This window comes from Typopeltis vanoorti, chromosome 12 (assembly GCF_054136105.1).
Source record: "Typopeltis vanoorti isolate ZY-2024b chromosome 12, IOZ_Tvanoo_1.0, whole genome shotgun sequence".
Classification (NCBI taxonomy): Eukaryota; Metazoa; Arthropoda; class Arachnida; order Uropygi; family Thelyphonidae; genus Typopeltis; species Typopeltis vanoorti.
Window position 1 is genome coordinate 124,796,952 of NC_143560.1, and position 6,338 is coordinate 124,803,289.

At 34.1% G+C, this 6,338-nt stretch overlaps 1 pseudogene; it reads left to right on the forward strand.

Annotated features, from left to right (window-relative positions):
* Window positions 1–367: 367 nt before the first annotated feature.
* Window positions 368–1,340, forward strand: LOC150101206 (solute carrier family 25 member 32 pseudogene; annotated as a pseudogene).
* Window positions 1,341–6,338: the final 4,998 nt, after the last annotated feature.

Consider the following 6,338-nt stretch of genomic DNA (forward strand, 5'->3'; position numbering starts at 1 on the left):
GAATGGATTTTTGTAACAAGCCGCTCATATGCATTGGTACGTCACTTAACTAAAAGCCATTATTATTATTTTTTTTTTACCCACCCACCCATAAAAATTACAATTTTTATCGGTGGGTGGAGTATAATTAACTTGATTCTCCATATGTGCTCGAACGGTGGTGATTGTATTGTATATATGTCTCTACGAGTCATAATTGTTCTCTATTTACTATTAATGTTTCAGAAAGTGATTTCAAGGTATTCTTGATAACAGTTAGGTTTTATGAAATGTATCATAATTATATGAAACATTCAGATATTCATATATTTTCTAAGTAGAATTTTCTGTGAAATATTACCACACTATATAATTCTTATCTAAGATAATGAGAGACTTTTCAGGAAGGCCGCAAACATCAAATAATTGTTTATTATCTCATATAAAGTTCGAGCATTTAATAGCCGGTGTGAGTAGTGCTGTTGCGTCTACGTTAATACTACATCCACTCGATCTTTTAAAAATTCGTTTACCAGTGAACGATGGACAAGTGACAACCAGACCTCGCTACAGTGGATTAAAAAGTGCTGTAACTACAATCTTTAGAGAAGAAAGAATTTATGGATTATATAGAGGAGTGACATCAAATTGCTGGGGTTCTGGAATCGCTTAGGGATTTTATTTTTTGTTTTATAATGCAATTAAAACATGGATGCTGCAAGACAATAACTCTATATTACCAACATCTCTCAGCAGGAAAACATATGTTGGCTGCTGCTTAAGCTGGATGTGCCTTCAGTACTCGAATGCTGTAGCTGATCTTTCACCTTCTAAAATGTATTCTGGAATGTTTGATGCTCTTCTAAAAGTTTATAAATATGAAGGATTTCAGGAACTTTATAAGGGATTTGTACCAAGAATGTTTAGTGTTTCTGATGGTGCCCTTCAGTTTATGGTTTACGAAGAAATGAAGAAATTTTATACAGCTTATTACAGCTTAGCTCCTGATAGTAAATTGGGTACTTTGAAATATCTTACTTTTGCTGCACTGTCCAAACTCTATGCAGCATCAATTACATATCCTTATCAAGTTGTAAGAGCAACATCAACAAAAGGAATATAGTGGCATGATCGATGTAATCCAAAAGACCTGGAGGTATGAAGACTTAAGGGGGTTTCACAAAGCTCTGGCTGCTTACTTGATCCATGTCACACCCAACATTTGCATCGTCTTCCTTTTATATGAGAAACTGGCTCCTTCTTTTTCCTTCTTTTTCAAGATGCTTTTTCCTTCGCCAATGAAGAAGATATTTGACAAAGATAATCTTCTAGTTCAGTTAAATATAAGAAAAACATTCTAGCAGATACAATGTTGGAAAGAAATTTAAGATTTTCATGCTGAACAGATGATTGTTTTTGTTAACTACCCTTATTGTAAATTTTGAATGAGATGGGATGTGCATGCATGAATAATCATATTAATAAATTTATACTTTCTGTTTATTATTTATCTGATAAAAAGTAAGGAAGTCAGCTGATATTCTGTTCTAAGTATTTCATGTTTTTAATGTTTCATCTGAAATATGTGTGATATTATTTATGAATGGATATATGAAAAACTTATCTAATTCACAAGATTTTTATGTGATTTTTACATACGAAAAGAATTTTATAATATTCCTAAATTGAAATTTTTTTCTTTCTAAACCAACAAGGACCTGCTGCTTTTTTGTTGAATGAGTATGTAATGAATTATCAGTAGTAGCAGCAATAACCGGTTTTTACCGTATGAGTAGTTGCTGCCTTAATCTATAGCTATCTCAGTCAGAAGTTGGAACATGGTGATTAAGTGGCTTTTCCATGTGATTGAAATAGCTATTGCTCTGTATTCCTATTAATATAATTATTAAGGTATCATTTATGTGTGTGTATATATTTACATAAACAAATATATATATATATATATTTTTTTTTTTTTTTAAAGAATAAATTTTAAATGACTTTAAACCGAGATAAAATATTAAATTTTAATGATAATGATACAACTAGTTTCAGTCTTTTACAGCCTTCTTCAGGTATCCACTAAAGGCAGAACACAGTAATAAAAAATTGAAGTTACAAAAAACGGAGAATTACAGGCAAAAAATGCAATACATAATTGACACAAAAACGTTGTATTTTTCAAGTCGTTCTATCTAACGTGCTATTGTTTGTTGTATGCGTGCTTGCAGGTTCTCGTGAGCGCCAGTATTGAACCACTGCAGTATGGCTATCAGGGATGTTATAACTCAAATTGCTGTTCAAATGTTCAGGATTAAGGAGGATTTCTCTGGACTCCACGATTTTCCTTTCAAACTCATTTCACACTCATCACTACAGCGAAAAATGTTTTCGCTGTAGTGATGAATGATTATTTTGGACAGACTAACAAATCTGTTGAACTGCTTATTGAGGAGCATAAAAGAGACATTTCCTATAAAAGATCACTTGCATCTGCGCTATCCAGTCATGTTCTTTTCTCTAATAACCCTCATGACGATCTACACAGTCACTCAGTTTGCTGGGATAAATCCGTAAACATTTTTCGCTGTAGTGATGAGTTTGAAAGGAAAATCGTGGAGTCCAGAGAAATCCTCCTTAATCCTGAACATTTGAACAACAATTTGAGTTATAACATCCCTGATAGCCATACTGCAGTTGTTCAATACTGGCGCTCACGAGAACCTGCAAGCACGCATACAACAAATAATAGCACGTTAGATAGAACGACTTGACAAATACAACGTTTTTGTGTCAATTATATATCATTTTTTGCCTATAATTCTCGGTTTTTTATTATATAACTATAACTTCAATTTTTTATTACTGTGTTCTACCTTTAGTGGATACCTGAATAAGGCTGTAAAAGGCTGAAACTAGTTGTATCGTTATCATTAAAATTTAATATTTTATCTCGGTTTAAAGTCATTTAAAATTTATTCTTTAAAATGTATCATTACAACCGAGTAGAAGATCAAGAACACACACACACACACACACACACACACACACACACACACACACACACACACACACACACACACACACACACACACACACACACACACACACACACACACACACACACACACACACACACACACACACACACACACACATATATATATTAATGTTTATACAGGGTGTCCCAAAATTCACGCAAGAAGTAATTTTGATAGAAAACACAGGTTTTTAATTAAAAATTGTAATTTCTTATTGATTCATAAAGTATACAGTATAGGGTTATGCATGGAATAGCATATCGGGTAAATGGCCTCCACGGCTTTGCTGACATACACACGCACTCTTTTGTCGAAATTTTCGATGACCGTTTTGCATAAATGTGGCTGAATTTCGTTGATACAGCGCTCAATTTCCTCCTTCAAGGCGTGGGTGGTCGTGGGCTGGTTGGCATAAACCTTAGACTTCAAAAAACCCCAAAGAAAAAAGTCCAACGGCGTTAAGTCACATGATCTGGGCGGCCAATTCTGATCACCAAAACGGGAAATTACACGACCAGGAAATGACTCATGTAGTAATTGAATTGTTTCTCGGGCTGTATGGCATATGGCACCGTCTTGTTGAAACCACATGTCGTCCACATCCATATCTTGCAATTTAGGCACAAAAAACTGGATTATCATGTCGCGATAGCGAGCGCCATTAACTGTTATTGCCTTACCAGCCGCATTTTCGAAGAAGAATGGACCGTTGATGCCTCCAGCCCAAAATCCGCACCAAACAGCGACACGTTGTGGATGCATTTGTTTCTCAACAATCACTCGTGGATTTTCTGAATCCCAAATGCGATAATTTTGTCGATTATGAAAATGAGCTTCATCGCTGAAGATGATTTTGTTCGAAAAATAAGCATCCACTTGTTGTTGTTCCATAATCCATTCAACGAACTCTCTTCGCTGTGTGTGGTCATTTTTAATAACTCTGAACTGTCAGCTGTCACGCTGTCTTTTCTTTTCTCGTTGGCAACACTTTACCGCACAAATGGTGCTAAATTTAAATCTTGCGTGAATTTTGGGACACCCTGTACATACTGACTATAACCGAGACTAGAATAACAATTAAATTTATTCAAAACGCAACATGTTTCATCGGATTGTCCGACTTCTTCAGGCGTGGGAACATAGAAAGCAAGTAAACACTATAAAACGACTATTCTAAAATCAGTTAGCTTTGAACTGTAGCTACAGTCCGTGTTGAAGTTCTATTGTTAAGTATTCTATGTTCCCACTCCTGAAGAAGTCGGACAATCCGATGAAACATGTTGCGTTTTGAATAAATTTAATTGTTATTTTAGTCTCGGTTATAGTCAGTATATATAAATATGAACATATCCCAGTACCGAGTTAATACTACAAATTGATATATATATATATATATATATATGTTTAATATTTAATATTTTTGGTAAAAGTGAAGTAATTTGAATGGAATCAAAGAAACAGTAGTAGAATAGCCACCAAACGTTGTCATGAGATTTAATTTTAGGATCTTCATAGGAAGTTGCACTCCTGTGAAAGTTATTCCATCCAAAGTTAATGTACATGTACATGGTAATGTGGTTGAACGTTATTAAATGTTTAGTGAAGTAGATAGGTTTCATGAAAATGAAATTGGACTGTTGACCAAATCTACTAACATTTGATGCTTTGCCATAAGATAATTTGTTTACATCATCCATGATGATAGCATAAAAGTAGTGAGTTGCATTAATTTAGGTATAGCCTGCTTAACATAGTGCATATGTTCCTGTAAAATACTACAATAAATGAAATGTGATAAACGTGACCTTTTTTTTTCTTCCATTAAGATATATTTATTGTCGAAAGGTCCATTCTTGACTTAAGTCTGCAAATGTAATGTGCACATAAAATAATAAACATTCAAAATATTTTGAAAAAAAATTATTATTATTATTATTATTATTATTATTATTATTATTATTATTATTCATTTGTAAATATTTAAAGACGTCCTGGCGATACCATTTTATTTTATGGTTGGTTTGCTTAAATTTATTTGGAAATCATTCATGCAGTGATCATGTTGTCCTGATCTAAGAGTTCATAGTCATGCAGAGGTATCTGAATAAGAGGATATATGGGAAACTATAGAGCAGGATATTACGAAAGACTTACAGATTGTATATCTAGATCTAAAAGAATAAACAGAATAGTTGTGAAATGGTTGAATAGAGGAATTAAGCAAGAACTGCGGAAAAAGAGAAGGTTATGGGAAAAGTGCAAAAACGGAAGTAGTGAACAGTTAGATGAAGTGTATAAAGTGCAAACTAGATGTGTAAGTTTTATAAGTGACAAATATAGTAAGTAAGAAGCAATTAGACTATGAAAAGAGTCTAGCGAAACAGAATAAGGAAAATCCCAATTTTTCTATGCGGCTGCCAAGAGAAAGAATGACTATGGGAGAATCATTCTGTTGGTGGTCGAGTGACCAAGTACAAGTTATATTGGAACTGATTAATTATTTTGTTAAGGTATCGAAATGATAAAGATAATTTTATTCCAAGAGTCGGACAAAAGATGAATGATCTTGAGGCGTTTAAGCGATTAAGTAATTTTAATTGTAAACTGGATGAGATTTCGTCGCATTAAGATGCATTCAGATACAAGGATTTTAATATGCGTGCCTTCCACTTGATTTCAAGCGAATAGAAACAGGACAAGATCGTACCACCGCATAAGGGGGTAAATGATATTAAATTACAGACCATCTGGAATTTCAAGAGCGATAAGGCTTTCAAAAGAACAGGATACAAGACCGGGTAAATGGAAATCTCTTATAGAGGTCAGTACGAGTTTGCTAAAGGGAGATCTTGTTATCGTCACTTCATAGGTCTAATAATCTCTTTCTCATTTACAATTCTGTAAAGATTATTAAGCTAGTTAGCAACGGATAATTCGTTTATTATGGTCGCGTCATTCACATATAACGCACCATTTACGAGGGAAAATGTTTTTGATTATCACACCGAATACTTGGGCTCCAAGAAATCCACATGCACTCCATAAATTTCATTTTTGGCGTAAATTTGAGTATGCCACCACATTGGATCGTATATGTGCGATCAGTGGTGTTGTCACCGATATTTCCGGATCACAATTCTTTGTACTCTTGTATGTGGGTTACATGAAGCTTGGTTTATGCAACTCCACTTAACAATCTGACTAGCTAACGCAACATGTATAGAATGCGTATGAGACAAGCTTGTTTTAACCAGGAAATCTTCAGCTCATTGTGCACGGGAAAATGCGTGATAGTGAAGGATTCGAATTTTAACCATC